Source organism: Oncorhynchus masou, chromosome 29 (assembly GCF_036934945.1).
Source record: "Oncorhynchus masou masou isolate Uvic2021 chromosome 29, UVic_Omas_1.1, whole genome shotgun sequence".
Lineage (NCBI taxonomy): Eukaryota > Metazoa > Chordata > Actinopteri > Salmoniformes > Salmonidae > Oncorhynchus > Oncorhynchus masou.
In genome coordinates, this window is record NC_088240.1 from 59898086 (window position 1) to 59915243 (window position 17158).

At 41.3% G+C, this 17158-nt stretch overlaps 1 pseudogene; it reads left to right on the forward strand.

Annotated features, from left to right (window-relative positions):
• Positions 1 to 1078: 1078 nt before the first annotated feature.
• On the forward strand, positions 1079 to 17114 carry LOC135519664 (tektin-2-like; annotated as a pseudogene).
• The last annotated feature ends 44 nt before the right edge of the window (positions 17115 to 17158 follow it).

Below are 17158 nucleotides of genomic sequence, written 5' to 3' on the forward strand. Positions count from 1 at the left end.
TAAGTTATTCAAGTATAAATGACCATAGATTACCTGCTAATTACCAAAATTACAGTAACTTTAGTAAATTACCGGTAGCTTTGCAACCATACTCCTGTACAATGCATTATGATGCCATTATAATGCATTGTAAGATTTGTCATAAGCATGTATGACTAGGACTAGGCCACAGTATAGCCTAGCCTAGCCTTTGGAAATCTGAACCTGTCACCGTTTCAGGTTAAGAACCACAAGAATGCAGAATACAATCTAGTCTACCAACTGAACTTCATTTCATTTTCCACCATTGCCTCAAATTAAATGAATCATAACAAACTGCTCGTAATGAAAATGGAAAGTGTACCCAGGTGCACTGAACCAGTTCAACCCTCCTGGAAAATATGGGAAGGATTGAATTGAAACTCCTAAAATCCCATTTGTAGTCACATTTATCCTTCACTAAGGAAACTCATATCTCTCTGTGGAACAGTCAGTGCACAAAGACGGGGGTTGTGACAGTGGGCCAACAACCTCACATAACTGTCTGGAATGTAAAGTAATCAGGAGATCACATAAACATGTAAACTGCTGTCCAGAATGCATTGCAGCTACTACAGGCTCTGGTAGTCCCACGCAGCTACAGGGTCTTCGGTGTGCATTTTTAGGGCTTTTCCATCATAGCTAACCTTACCCCAGGTTTTTCACATTTCATGCTTCATTTGATAGACGGGTAGGTTTTCAGTTACACTTACGCGACAGTCATGACTACTACCGTCCTTCCTATTCTGTGTCGACCCGTTCCTCCCATGGAAAAGATTAGAAAAGGTTTACTTTAAAGCATTATGTAACCTTTTCAAGTGATCATGGCCAGGTTTCATACCCTACTATTTGACATATGATGATAAGAAAACAAATGTAGGAACATCGGGAAGTGCTATAACAGCCTGTGTGCCCATTCTGGTTGGGTCATAACACTAGCAAAAATGTACATTTTAGTGGAAAGGAATTTCCCTTTGCTGATGGAAGGATCTCGACCTGCATACAGGTCTCTACAACCTTTGACTAACTCAATTCAAGCTGTCTATTTATGTTGGTAGGAATGGCCACTATGAGTAGGAAGCCCGGTCAGCGTTACTGGATGACAGACTGGGATACCAATAACAAGCTGCTCATGGACATGGCCGAGCACCAACGCCACCAATCACAGCAGACAAGGCAGGAGAGGCGGGCCCTGAGGCACCAGACAGCCTGTAAGGTACAGAGACTGAGAGACAGGGACTGATATGGATGCCTGATGCCAGGCAGCAGGCGATGAGTTGACAGAGAGATGATCAACTCATGTTCACATCTATACCCCATAATAACAAAGTAATACTGTGCGTGACCGCGGGCTCTTCTCCGTCTGTCTGACACGCTAGGATGAGAGTGACAGCTGAGACAGGCTGGGTGACAGGATCAATGAGGTCACTGAGCAGAAGGACAGACTGCAGTTCTGTGTACAGGCAATGGAGATAGAGATCGAAGCTCTGACACAGGTCACTAATACTTCATATGGCAGAAAATGTGGGAGAACTATTTAATGTTCAACTCCCTTTACTTACAAAAAACATAATCAACACGTATACTATTGAACGCATGTCACAGAACACAATCTGTCAGTGTCCCTAATTTGTTAGCTTCAGGAACCTCTCAAATTGCTTTGGGAATCTACATTCCACTATGCTATTTGTATGCATTGTTGTGTCGTCTGGTGCAGTAAACTCTACCTATTCCTACCCTTATTAAGTAAACTAATCGTAATCTAATTATGCCTGAGGGTGTTATTTTTGTTTTTTCTGGAAGTATGTGTGCTTGTTGACAATGAATTATAGCACACATGTTTAATCATCTAGAGGATCTACAGGGGCTTGCAAAGGTTATTCACCCACTTGGCATTTTTCCTATTTTGTTGCCTTACAACCTGGAATTAAAATTGATTTTTGGGCCGTTTGTATCATTTGATTTACACAACTTGCCTACCATTCTGAAGATGTGAAACAAACAAGAAATAAGACAAAAAAATAGAACTTGAGCGTGCATAACTATTCACCCCCCCAAAGTCAATACTTTGTAGAGCCACCTTTTGCAGCAATTACAGCTGCAAGTCTCTTGGGGTATGTCTCTATACACTTGGCACATCTAGCCACTGGGATTTTTTCCCATTCTTCAAGACAAAACTGCTCCAGCTCCTTCAAGTTGGATGGGTTCCACTGTTGTACAGCAATCTTGAAGTCATACCACAGATTAGCAATTGGATTGAGGTCTGGGCTTTAACTAGGCCATTCCAAGACATGTACAGTGCCTTGCGAAAGTATTCGGCCCCCTTGAACTTTGCGACCTTTTGCCACATTTCAGGCTTCAAACATAAAGATATAAAACTGTATTTTTTTGTGAAGAATCAACAAGTGGGACACAATCATGAAGTGGAACGACATTTATTGGATATTTCAAACTTTTTTAACAAATAAAAAACTGAAAAATTGGGCGTGCAAAATTATTCAGCCCCCTTAAGTTAATACTTTGTAGCGCCACCTTTTGCTGCGATTACAGCTGTAAGTCGCTTGGGGTATGTCTCTTATCAGTTTGCACATCGAGAGACTGACATTTTTTCCCATTCCTCCCTGCAAAACAGTTTGAGCTCAGTGAGGTTGGATGGAGAGCATTTGTGAACAGCAGTTTTCAGTTCTTTCCACAGATTCTCGATTGGATTCAGGTCTGGACTTTGACTTGGCCATTCTAACACCTGGATATGTTTATTTTTGAACCATTTCATTGTAGATTTTTCTTTATGTTTTGCATCATTGTCTTGTTGGAAGACGCATCTCCGTCCCAGTCTCAGGTCTTTTGCAGACTCCATCAGGTTTTCTTCCAGAATGGTCCTGTATTTGGCTCCATCCATCTTCCCATCAATTTTAACCATCTTCCCTGTCCCTGCTGAAGAAAAGCAGGCCCAAACCATGATGCTGCCACCACCATGTTTGACAGTGGGGATGGTGTGGTCAGGGTGATGAGCTGTGTTGCTTTTACGCCAAACATAACGTTTTGCATTGTTGCCAAAAAGTTCAATTTTGGTTTCATCTGACCAGAGCACCTTCTTCCACATGTTTGGTGTGTCTCCCAGGTGGCTTGTGGCAAACTTTAAACGACACTTTTTATGGATATCTTTAAGAAATGGCTTTCTTCTTGCCACTCTTCCATAAAGGCCAGATTTGTGCAATATACGACTGATTGTTGTCCTATGGACAGAGTCTCCCACCTCAGCTGTAGTTCTCTGCAGTTCATCCAGAGTGATCATGGGCCTCTTGGCTACATCTCTGATCAGTCTTCTCCTTGTATGAGCTGAAAGTTTAGAGGGACGGCCAGGTCTTGGTAGATTTGCAGTGGTCTGATACTCCTTCCATTTCAATATTATCACTTGCACAGTGCTCCTTGGGATGTTTAAAGCTTGGGAAATCTTTTTGTATCCCAATCTGGCTTTAAACATCTTCACAACAGTATCTCGGACCTGCCTGGTGTGTTCCTTGTTCTTCATGATGCTCTCTGCGCTTTTAACGGACCTCTGAGACTATCACAGTGCAAGTGCATTTATACGGAGACTTGATTACACACAGGTGGATTGTATTTATTATCATTAGTCATTTAGGTCAACATTGGATCATTCAGAGATCCTCACTGAACTTCTGGAGAGAGTTTGCTGCACTGAAAGTAAAGGGGCTGAATAATTTTGCACGCCCAATTTTTCAATATTTGATTTGTTAAAAAAGTTTGAAATATCCAATAAATGTCGTTCCACTTCATGATTGTGTCCCACTTGTTGTTGATTTTTCACAGAAAAATACAGTTCTATATCTTTATGTTTGAAGCCTGAAATGTGGCAAAAGGTCGCAAAGTTCAAGGGGGCCGAATACTTTCGCAAGGCACTGTAAATGTTTCCCCTTAAACCACTCAAGTGTTGCTTTAGCAGTATGCTTAGGGTCATTGTCCTGCTGGAAGGTGAACCTCCGTCCCAGTCTCAAATCTCTGGAAGACTGAAACAGGTTTCCTTCAAGAATTTCCCTGTATTTAGCACCATCCATCATTCCTTCAATTCTGACCAGTCTCCCAGTCCCTGCCGACAAAAAACATCCCCACAGCATGATGCTGCCACCATGCTTCACTGTGGGGATTTGGTTGTCAGGGTGATGAGGTGTTGGGTTTGCGCCAGTGTTTTCCTTGATGGCCAAAAAGCTCAATTTTAGTCTCATCTGACCAGAGTGCCTTATTCCATATGTTTGGGGAGTCTCCCACATGTCTCTCTCTCTCTCTCTGTCTCTCTGTCTCTCTCTCTCTTCCCCCCCAGGTGGAAGAGGCGGAGTGGGCCCTGGCAGACACGGTCATGCCCCTGGATTTGGTAGTGGAGTGTCTGACCCAGAGAGAGGGCCCGCAGGGGGAGCGAGCTGGTCAGTGACCCCCTGCAGAGCCATCTGAAGAGGGAGGCCCAGATGATTGACACCACGCAGCAAGAGCTGCAGCAGCACATCAACAAGGCCTTCGAGCAGCTCTGGTAAGACAGGATAGAGATTTAACTGCCGTAGGTCTTTGGTTGTGTCTCAGGATATGGTTTCATTGATCCATGAAACATAAAGGGCTTCTATCTAACACGGTTGTGTTGCTCTTAAAAATAAAGGATAATGCGATGTGAAACCGAAACGGGTGGGTGATGCTGACATTTGGAGGCATTGTGTGAGGTCTTAAATTTCATTTCACCATTGCTTCATGAAGACGTATTGCAGCAAATTTGACAGGAAACGTTCAAATTCCACTGTGTTCTGTAGCCTATGTGTGCTGATGTATGCCTATAATTAGTATTTAGAATACTATAATAGACATGAACTATCTTATGATGGTGGAAAAGGTCAGCCATTTTGGTCAGGGAGTTGGGCAGCCAGTGTTGTGATTAAGATATTGTGAAAGCAATCAGTTTGAAGATTATCTTCACAGTATTTTCATTAGCTAACTAGCCAGACAGTTTTATTGGAATTATTCCAATCTTTTTACAAATTAACTGCCAGTATTCCATACAAACAATGCAGTCAATCCACAGCCATACACTGGCTGAAATCAGTTGATGATATTTTTTAGTCTATTTATACAAAAAATGTCTAAAACACGTAGAAACTGTATTCATAATTATATGACAATATTTTAGGTTGACAATTCTATTACACAATTTCTGATACATCACATGCCTTTCTTTTATTTTCCTGCATAAGTAAAAGCAGGAAAGTATCACCTCTGCCTCTACTGCCATTCATTCCATTTGGATTTCTCCCTGTCCAAAATGGCTGCCATTATCATACCATTCTGGAACTGAGAGTTTGACCTATCCCCTCTAGTAATTTAATAGAATCTCCACCGATGTATGCTTGTTTGTCTATAGTTCTATGGGGGTGATACATCTCATTTCCCTGAACAGTGTAGCATCAATACAATTTATTTCATTTTAAGCTGTCTCAAGGAAGCCCACCAACAGCTGACCTTTGACCTAACCAACAAGAACGAAGGTCTGGATGTGAACCAATCGTGCCTGTCACTTACAGACAGGTCACCTGACATATCCTTCAAGCCTGACCCCACATACCCACTAGGTAAGGACGGAACAGAGTAGTGCCTTGTCAACGTGTAGAATAAAGGAGACGATAATGAGATGATCATGAGTGAAAATATACTGTATAGTTCTAGCATATTTCTAGGAATTTTGTTTTTCATAATTGTCATAACTAAATAATTTGATTCCGTGTTAAGATAGCAGAACACTCAAAGAAAGCAGAACACTCAATGTCAGACAAATTCTCAGCCTTTACCCAAATCTAGATGTATGGTCATTTGTACCACTAAACCTCTTCTGATCCTCTCAACCTAAAACATTTTCTAATTCATAACACAGTTCTTAGAGTGTACAGTACTTACCGATGTATAACTGTGGCTGATTTATGTCCTGTACCCTGCAGTGCCTCCACACACCAGGAGTCGGTGCAGTTCACCCACTACAACATGACCCAAGCTGAGGAGGCGATGCAGGCTTCCCTACAGCTGAGGGAGTCCATGACCTATACAATGATACAGGTAGCAGAGGACTGATCTAGGATCGGTTTACCCTCCCCAAACTAACATTAACCATTAGAGGTAAAAATAAATAAGAATTAAACACAAGACTGAGCTTAGATCAGTGTCTAATGGCAACTTCATCCTACTCCTACAAAATAATGTGTGGGTGGGACTGTCTGTGTATTGGGGGAGGAGGAGAGGGATACATGTTATTAATAGCATAGGAAGGTTTGGTCGGGGAATGGAAACTGGCTTGGTGGGGGCTCATGAGAACACCATGAAGAGAGTATGTGTGAATGTACAGTCAGAGACCGTTTTATGCAGTATGGAAATTGGTTCCATTAGGCATATAGGGCAACTCCCATAACAAACTAACAAAAAAATGGGTGGTTTGGTATTTCTAAGTGTTTTTGGACAGCAATTTAATAATATGCTTGCTGCCCATTTCAAACTGTATACGTGCCTGAGGCTGGTCTAGCCAGAGTGGATACAAATCCCAGCCCATACCCTATTCTGCATCTCCCTCCTCTCTGTCTCCCCTCTCATTTCATGCTAGCCCCATTTGAATAAAAAGAAAATACTTGAAAAATAAATATATATAACACTGAACAAAAATATAAACGCAACATGCAACAATTTCAAAGATTTTACTGAGTTACAGTTCTTATGAGGAAATCAGTCAACACAAATCAATTCAGTTCAATTCATTAGGCTCTAATCTATGGATTTCACATGACTGGGAATATGGGCTGGATTAGAAAACCAGTCAGTATCTGGTGTGACCAACATTTGCCCCATGCAGTGTGACACATCTCCTTTGCATAGAGTTGATCAGGCTGTTGATTGTGGAATGTTGTCCCACTCCTCTTCAATGGCTTTGCGAAGTTGCTATATATTAGCGGGAACTGGAACACGCTGTCGTGCAGTACATGTCGATCCAGAATATCCCAAACATGCTAAATGTCTGGTGAGTATGCAGGCCTTGGAAGAACTGGGACATTTTCAGCTTCCAGCAATTGTGTACAGATCCTTGCGACATGAGGCTGTGCATTATCATGCTGAAACAGGAGGTGATGGCGTCGGATGAAAGGAACGACAATAGGCCTTAGGATCTTGTCACGGTATCTCAAATTGCCATCGATAAAATGCAGTTGTGTTCGTTGTCCTTAGCTTATGCCTGCTCATACATAACCCCACCTCCACAATGTTGACATCAGCAAACCATACGCTCTGCCTGGTACAGTTGAAACTGGGATTCATCCGTGAAGAGCACACTTCTCCACCGTGCCAGTGGCCATAGAAGGTAAGCATTTTCCCACTGAACTCGGTTACACCACCGAACTGCAGTCAGGTCAAGACCCTGGTGAGGATGAGGAGCATGCAGATGAGCTTCACTGAGACGGTCTCTGACAGTTTGTGCAGAAATTCTTCTGTTGTGCAAACCCACAGTTTCATCAGCTGTCTGGGTGGCTGGTCGCAGACCATCCCTCAGGTGAAGAAGAAGATGGATGTAGAGGTCCTGGGCTGGCGTGGTTACATGTCGTGGAAACGTGTCGCGCTCTACAGTTATGAGGCCGGGTTGGACATACTGCCAAATTCTCTAAAATGACGTTGGTCTCCAATAGAGAAATTACGTTGGCTTATGGTAGAGAAATGAATTTTCAAAATTCAAAAGGCACTCACACATGTGAGCAATCTTTTTTGCAGGTGCCTGGTAACAGTTGAACAATATGAAGGAAAAACCGCACACTGCTCTTGATAGTTTCACTGATCTTTAATAAGCTTATGTATCGTCCTCACGGTCTTCTTCAGAGCTTTTGTGAGTAAAAAACAAAATTTCGCCCTTATGTAGACCTAGTCCCACCCATATCCATTCCACCCATCGAAAGGGGTTGGAGGCGCAGGAAAAACAAACAAGTGCTACCAAATATAACAATATGCATGTAATAGATATTCAAATAAAGTGTGTAAAGACCCGCTAAAGCTGAAGAACACTCCGTAATGTTCACAACCACATACACTTTGAACTCGCGAAAAGTGGGAGATGCCGGTCACGAAACACTGGCATGTTTTATCGTCGGACCCAGCTTTGTCGGCTGAATTGAAAAATTCACCACTTATTGTGTATCTGAGAGGTCACAATTTATGCGACAAATTGCTTCATACCAACTGCCAGCCACAAAAGAAAATCACCCAGGCTCTTTTATGCCATCTTCCAAATGGTAGCTATAAATGCAGAGGATGCGCACAGTGCAACAATATGATGAAGTGTGAATATTTCTGCCACCCACATACAGGAAACGGTTCCAAATAAATGACATTGTGTTCCACCACCCATTTATCTACATTATATCATGTCCATGTGGGCTCTGTTATGTAAGTAAAACCTCTCGTTCTCTCAAACAGAGAATCAGTGAACATAAAAGTTCAATCGGGAGAAACGACAGGGATTATCCAGTCGCAGTATATTTTAATGACCTACATTTCTACCTTTTGGATTTCGTGGCATAGAGGAAGTTAAGATATCAGACAGGGGAGGTGACATTAATAATACACTGGGAATGTTTGGGGATTTTCACCCTCCAGACATTATTTCCGTAAAGGTCTTAATGATGAAATGCCTAGGTACGTTATGTTGTGAATTTGAACATGAGTTATGCTCCTATTTAAGATTACTCTGATGTTTTTCATACGATGTACCCAATGATTAATGAAAACTTGCTCGGTAGGTCTATGTCCTCATTGTGGTTTTATAGATGTGTTTAATACGTCTTATTTACACACTTTATTCAAATATTTATGAAATGCATATTGTTATATTTGGTAATACTTATTTGTTTTTCCTGCGCCTCCAAACCCTTTCGATGCGTGGAACGGATGTGGTTGGGGCTAGGTCTAGATAAGGGTGCTATTTTTTTTTTAACTCACAAAAGCTCTGAAGAAGCTTATTATGGGGAAATTAATATTACAATCTCTAGCAACAGCTCTGGTGGACATTCCTGCAGTCAGCATCCCAGTTGCACACTCCCTCAACTTGAGACATCTGTGGCGGTGTGTTGTGTAACATAACTGCACATTTTAGAGTGGCCTTTTATTGTCCCCAGCACAAGGTGCACCTGTGTAGTGATCACGCTGTTTAATCAGATTGTTGATATGCCACAAACAAATATGAATAATGTACAGTCCAGAATTATTGGCAGTCTTGATAAAGATGAGTAAAAAAGACAGTTTAAAATAAATAATACAAGTACTGAGTAATATTGCATGCACATATTTGGGGTGGAAATTGTATTATTTTATACTAATACAATTGCTCAGATAAAGAGATTGTGTTCAAAACTAAAATGGGGTTTAAAATGATTGGCACCTCTGTTTTCAAAACTCTAGCACCCTTCCCCTGTGAGGATAACAACGCTGAACCTTTTTCTAAAATGTTTTATGAGATTGGAGAACCCATTGTGAGGGATCTTAGACCTTTCCTCTATAAAGAATCTTTCCAGATCCTTGATATCCTTTGTCTGCTCTGATGGACTGCCCTCTTCAAATCAAACCACAGGTTTTCAATGGGGTTCAAGTCTAATTGCTCCTGTAACTCGTTCTGGATAAGACCGTCTGCTAAATTTGTAAAGTAAATGTCCATAGACTGAGATGGCAATTGCAAAATGTTGATTTTTGTGGTCAATTAACCATTTCTTTGTGGATTTTGATTAGTGCTTAGGGTTATTGTCTTGCTGGAAGATCCACTTCTGGCCAAGTGTCAGTCTCTTGGCAGAGGCAAAAAGGTTTTGGGTTAAAATGTCCTGGTACTTACTTCTTGGTAAAAGTTCATGATGCCATCGACCTTAACATGGGAAACCAGGACCAGTGGAAGCAAAATAGCCCCATAACATCAAAGATCCACCATCATATTTTACATTCGTATTCAGACCCTTTGTTATGAGACTCGAAATTGAGCTCAGGTGCGTCCTGTTTCCATTCATCATCCTTGAGATGTTTCTACAACTTGATTGGAGTCCACCTGTGCTAAATTCCATTGATTGGACATGATTTGGAAAGGCACACTCTTCTGTATTCACTACCATTCAAAAGTTTGGGGTCACTAAGAAATGTCCTTGTTTTTTAAAGAAAAACAAGTTTTTTGTCCATTAAAATAACATCTAATTGATCAGAAAAACAGTGTAGACATTGTTAATGTTGTAAATGACTATTGTAGCTGGAAATGGTTGATTTGTTTTTATTTTATTGAATATCTACATGGGCGTACAGAGGCCCATTATCAGCAACCATTACTCCTGTGTTTCAATGGCACCTTATGTTAGCTAATCCACGTTTAAAATTTTAAAAGGCTTTTGATTCATTAGAAAACCCTTTTGCAATTATGTCAGCACAGCTGAAACTGTTGTCCTGATTAAAGAAGCAATAAAACTGTCCTTTAGACTAGTTGAGTATCTGGAGCATCAGCATTTGTGGGTTCAATTACAGGCTCAAAATGACGAGAAAATCGTCTGTCTATTCTTGTTCTGTGAAATGAAGGCTATTCCATGCGAGAAATTGCCTAGAAACTGAAGATCTTGTACAACGCTGTGTACTACTCCCTTCACAGAACAGCGCAAACTGGTTCTAACCAGAATTGAAAGAGGAGTGGGAGGCCCCGGCGCACAACTGAGCAAGAGGACAAGTACATTAGTGTTTAGTTTGAGAAAGACGCCTCACAAGTCTTCAACTGGAAGCTTCATTATCCATATCTCAGATTGGCCAATAAAATAAAAGATTAAGATGGGCAAAAGAACACAAACACTGGACAGAGGAAGTGTCATGATCGTTATAATGAGTGGACCAAGATGCAGCGTGGTATGGTTCCATCCTCTTTATTTTGAAGTGAAACTCAAAGAAAACAATAAATCACAAAACGAAATGTGAAGCTACAATAGTGCTCACAGGCAACTATTGATGGTTAAGATCCCACAAAGCACAATGGGGAAATGGCTGCCTGAATATGATCCCCAATCAGAGACAGCGATAAACAGCTGCCTCTGATTGAGAACCATACCAGGCCAACATAGAAATATAATCACCTAGATGACCCACCCTAGTCACACCCCGACCTAACCAACATAGAGAATAAAAAGCTCTCTATGTTCAGGGAATGACAGGAATACTGGATAAAAGTGTTATGTACAGACTAATCTAAGTTTGAGGTGTTCGGATCACAAAGAAGAACGTTTGTGAGAAGCAGAAAAAATGAAAAGATGCTGGAGGAGTGTTTTAAGCAATCTGTCAAGCATGATAGAGGGAATGTGATGGTCTGGGGGTGCTTTGGTGGTGGTGAAGTGGGAGATTTGTACAGGGTAAAAGTGATCTGGAAGAAGAAGGATGTCACTCCATTTTGCAACGCCCTGTGGACGGCGCTTAATTGGAGCCTGTTTCCTCCTACAACAGGACAATGACCCAAAGCACAGCTCCGAACTATGCAATAACTATTTATGGAAGATGCTGTCAGCTGGTATTCTGTTTATAATGGAGTGGGCCAGCACAGTCACCGGATCTCAACCGTATTGAGCCGTTGTGGCAGCAGCTGAACATATGGTTACGCACTGTAAGAAGTGCCCATCCAGCCAATCCAACTTGGTCGAGGTTCTTCAGGAAGCATGGGGTGAAATCTCGAGATCACCTCAACAAATTGACAACTAGAATGCCAAAGGTCTGCAAGGCTGTAATTGCTGCAAATGGAGGATTTTTTTATGAAAGGGAAGTTTGAAGGACCCAATTATTATTTCAATTAAAAATAATTATTTATAACCTTGTCAACATCTTGACTATATTTCCTATTAATTTTGCAACTAATTTCATGTATGTTTTCATGGAAAACAAGGACATTTCTAAGTGACCCCAAACTTTTGAACTGTAGATATATACACTGCTCAAAAAAATAAAGGGAACACTAAAATAACACATTCTAGATCTGAATGAATGAAATATTCTTATTAAATACTTTTTTCTTTACATAGTTGAATGTGCTGACAACAAAATCACACAAAAATGATCAATGGAAATCAAATTTATCAACCCATGGAGGTCTGGATTTGGAGTCACACTAAAAATTAAAGTGGAAAACCACATTACAGGCGGATCCAACTTTGATGTAATGTCCTTAAAACAAGTCAAAATGAGGCTCAGTAGTGTGCGTGGCCTCCACGTGCCTGTATGACCTCCCTACAATGCCTGGGCATGCTCCTGATGAGGTGGTGGATGGTCTCCTGAGGGATCTCATTCCAGACCTGTGAAGCATAGTAAAACATAATAAAACATAGTGAAACATAATAAAACATAGTGAAACATAATAAAGCATAGTGAATAATAAAACATAGTAAAACATAATAAAACATAGTAAAACATAGTGAAACATAGTAAAACATAATAAAACATAGTAAAACATAGTGAAACATAATAAAACATAATACTCACACACACAGATAACGAGCTAGATAATTAACACTCACGTTCACGCTCACATACGTTCACGCTCACATATTTATGTTTTATTATGTTTTACTATGTTTCACTATGTTTCACTATGTTTTACTATGTTTTATTATGTTTCACTATGTTTTACTATGTTTTATTATGTTTCACTATGTTTCACTATGTTTTATTATGTTTCACTATGTTTTACTATGTTTTACTATGCTTTATTATGTTTTATTATGTTTTATTATGTTTCACTATGTTTCACTATGTTTTACTATGCTTGAACTCGATCGAACAGCTCTGGAGAGACCTGAAAATAGCTGTGCATTGACACTCCCCATCCAACCTGACAGAGCTTGAGAGGATTTGCATAGAAGAATGGGAGAAACTCCCCAAATACAGGTGTGACAAGCTTGTAGCATCATACCCAAGAAGACTCGAGGCTGTAATTGCTATTGAAATTACAGTTGTATTGTATTTTTTAATACATTTGCTAAGATTTCTAAAAATCTGTTTTTGCTTTGTCATAATGGGGTATTGCGTGTACAGTAGACAGAATGTTTTTGGTATCCATTTTAGGATAAGGCTGTAACGTAACAAAATGTGGAAAAAGTCTAGGAGTCTGAATGCTTTGCGAATGCACTGTATGCTTCTGTATATGCTTGCGTGCGTGCCCAAAGAGCTCTATTTTCATGTCATCTGAACATAGCACCGGTTCCAAGGGCGTTCATCAAACTCCAGGCGGTGCTATAGTCAAATATTATATACGTCATAGCTCAGTATTTGTATTATTTATTTTAAACAGCCTTTTTTGCTAATCTTTATCAAGAATAACCCCACGCGGGTAAGGGGCGTGGCTCTGTTGCGACCTGCAGTGTGTGTGACGTTTGGTGTGGCGTTATTTTTAATTTTTTTAAACGCCACTTTAAATGTGTACATGACACTGCAACAAAATGTCCCCATGGGGACAATAAAGTCAGTAAGTAAGTAAGGATGCCATTAATTATGGACATGAATGTATTGCAAAGACACCAGTAAGTGGACTTCAGTAACTGTTGTTTTGGAATACTGGTGTAGGGGATTGTTTAAGCTGAGGACATATGGGTTTATTTTAAAGGCATGCGTTAGCACTTGTTTACTTGGCTCAGGTCGAAGCGGTGTAAACTGTATCCGAAGACTATCATCCTGATCGATATACAGTACAGAAGCATTCAACAGGAACGGGAGTCTGATCTATAAATGCTGTATATCATCTTTACGAGGGGATTGTAATGTGTGCCGGAGGGTTGTTGGTATTCTCCATCACACAGTCGGAAGAGGACATTGTCACCCCCTTTGAAAACATCATAAGCATGTTTTTGGGATAAGCTTTAAGGACTTGTTAAAAAAACTGCCATGATTGGCCATTTTCATGAACTGAAGTGTATCTGACTTAGTACAGCAGCCTCTCCCAGAGTGTCTCAGAGTAGGACTGCTAATCTACTCTAGGATCAGGTCCATATAATCTTATTCATTTGGATCTAAAAGGCAGGACTGATCCTATATCAGCACACATACTCTGAGACTTTCTGAATACGGGCCCCATATTCGTTATAACTGCGCCATAAGACTCTTATTCATATCTCTCTCCTCTGTGTGGTGTCTGATGCCCCCATCTCTTATGTCCCTTCAGAGCCAGAATGACATGGAGGGGCAGCGGATCACCACTGGGTTCAACCAGCTCCAGCGGGCCTGCAGTCAGCTGCACTGGCACCACACAGCTGTGAGTACAGAGTCCTGTTCATTAGGGCACACAATGGAAAATGTATTTCAATGCAAAATTCTGCTTTGACTAAATATTGATATTGAGGACTGACGTAGATAGAGGCCTGGGGAAGACCACCATGTATCCAGAGCTAAGCCTTAGAAATTCTCTTGTTAAGCATTAATGACATGCATAGCTCTTCCACCGGGCCCTTCTCATGCTATACATCCACTAAACCCATTAGACCTCCCTCCCCCCGTCTGACCTAAAGCTGCTCTCCCCACCCTTCAACTGATCTCTCTTCTAATCAGTGCAGCACAGCCATTTTCCTTTGTTCGCGCTCTGCCGGGCTCCATCCATCTCCATAGACATGAATACCTATAGTCCTGGTAAGGAAGTCCACTCCGGGGGCAATAACAATAGCAGTGTCTGGAATGCACAGGGAGAGATTAGATAAGACAGGGGTCAATGCAGGGAAGTCAGATCACCTAGGTTTCTCATGAATGTGTTATGGATCAGTAACGTCATATATACAGTAGATCTGAACAAGAAGTGGAATTTATGAATCAGCTATTGTGTGAGAGCTAGAAGCTAGGACAAGAACCGTAGAGAGCATAGATGGTGATAAGATAGTATTGACTAGAGTAGAGCTTCAAAAGCAAAGAGGACAATTCTAGATGTCCCTTCTTAGCTGCGGGAGGTTTCTCCGGCTTCTCAGTGCTGACTCTGTGCTCTGTTGGTTCTGTCTGTCCCACCAGACCAGAGAGAAGATCACAGAGCTGTTGAGGGGCATCCATCGTCTGGAGCAGGAGCTGCTGGCTACAGTGTGCCCCCTGAAGCTAGTACATACCAGGCTGAAGAATAGGAACTCGAGGCCCGGAGTGGACCTCTGCAGAGGCCAGGTAGAACCATAATAATAGAATTACTGGAATGGGGGAAAAGCCCCTCAATCCAGGCCAATTTGACAGTACGCTCACTATGACCACTGGTCCACACGTCAAGGGAAATTGACTTGAATGGTAGTGTCTATTTTACTCATTCTATTTCTATGGTTGATTCTATCTTGTAAAGCAAGAATGGGTATTCTTTGGTCCTGGAGGTTCAGACGTTTGTTCTATGAAAGCCTGCACAGATTGACCCTTCAGAGGACCTGAGTTGTTGTAAAGGTTGATTTTGTCATGAAAAAGGAGCTGTGTCTCTGTTTGTCATATTATACTGAACATAAATTGAAACACAATATGTAAAGTGTTGGTCCCATGTTTCATGAGCTGAAATAAAAGATGCCATAACTTTTCCATATGCTAAAAAAATATATTTCTCTCAAATTGCGTGCACAAATTGGTTTACATCCCCATTAGTGAGCATTTTTCCTTTGACAAGTTAATCCATCCACCTGACAGGTGTGGCATATCAAGAAGCCATTTAAACAGCATGATAATTACACAGGTGCACCTTGTGCTGGGGACAATAAAAGGCCACTCTAAAATGAGTAGTTTTGTCACACAACACAATGGCACAGATGTCTCAGGTTTTGAGGGAGTATGCAACTGGCATGCTGACTGCAGGAATATCCACCAGAGCTGTTGCAATATAAAATTGTTTGGCCTCACAACCGCAGACCACATGTAAGCTCCACATCCAGCTTCTTCACCTGTGGGATCGTCTGAGACCAGCCAATGTCACTTTAAAAAAATTATTTCACCTTTATTTAACCAGGTAGGCCAGTTGACAACAAGTTGTCATTTACAACTGCGGCCTGGCCTAGATAAAGCAAAGCAGTGCAGCACAAACAACAATACGGAGTTACACATGGAATAAACAAACGTACAGTCAATAACACAATAGGAAAAAATCTATATACAGTGTGTGTGCAGATGAGGTAAGATTAGAGAGGTAAGGCAATAAATAGGCCGTAGTGGCAAAATAATTACAATTTAGCAATTAAACACTGGAGTAAAGTGTTAAAAAATATATTATTATTTGACCATGCTGGTCATTTATGAACATTTGAATATCTTGGCCATGTTCTGTTATAATCTCCACCCGGCACAGCCAGAAGAGGACTGGCCTCACCTCATAGCCTGGTTCCTCTCTAGGTTTCTTCCTAGGTTTTGGCCTTTCTAGGGAGTTTTTCCTAGCCACCGTGCTTCTACACCTGCATTGCTTGCTGTTTGGGGTTTTAGGCTGGGTTTCTGTACAGCACTTTGAGATATCAGCTGATGAACGAAGGGCTATATAAATACATTTGATTTGATTTAAAACTCATTCTGATTGGATAGGCCTGGCTTACCAGTGGCTGCAACCCTGCTCTGTCATGTCAAATCCTTAAATTAATGAATGTATTTCAATTAATTGACTGATTTTATTTTTGTTCAGTATATAATGTGTGTCCATACCTTGACTCTGTGATCTCTGTAGGTGCATTCTGGACTGGTGGAAGAGGCTAAGCAGTTGGGAGCCACCATAGGAGTGTTACAGCAGAATCTAGCCAAGTCTATGTGAGTGTTTGTGTTATTGAGTTGCAATGAACGTGAGCACATATATCCGCCCTGTATGACTCTTTCACAGCATATTGAACACATGATGTGCTCACTTTCATAGCACATTGGCCTTTAATGTAAGGACTCCCCCACACCATTTAACCCTGTGTTGCTGTTCTGTGACACTGTGTACCAGGCACTCTCTGCAGTCCCTAGAGGAGCAACAGGTCTGTATGGGAGACGACCTGTCCAGGAAGCAGGGGGGTCCTGGAGCAGCGCAGCGACTTCATCCGCCAGCACCTGAAGACCCTGTCTGAGGCTGAGACAGCCGTCCCCATGCCCGGCTTGACCAGAGAGATGT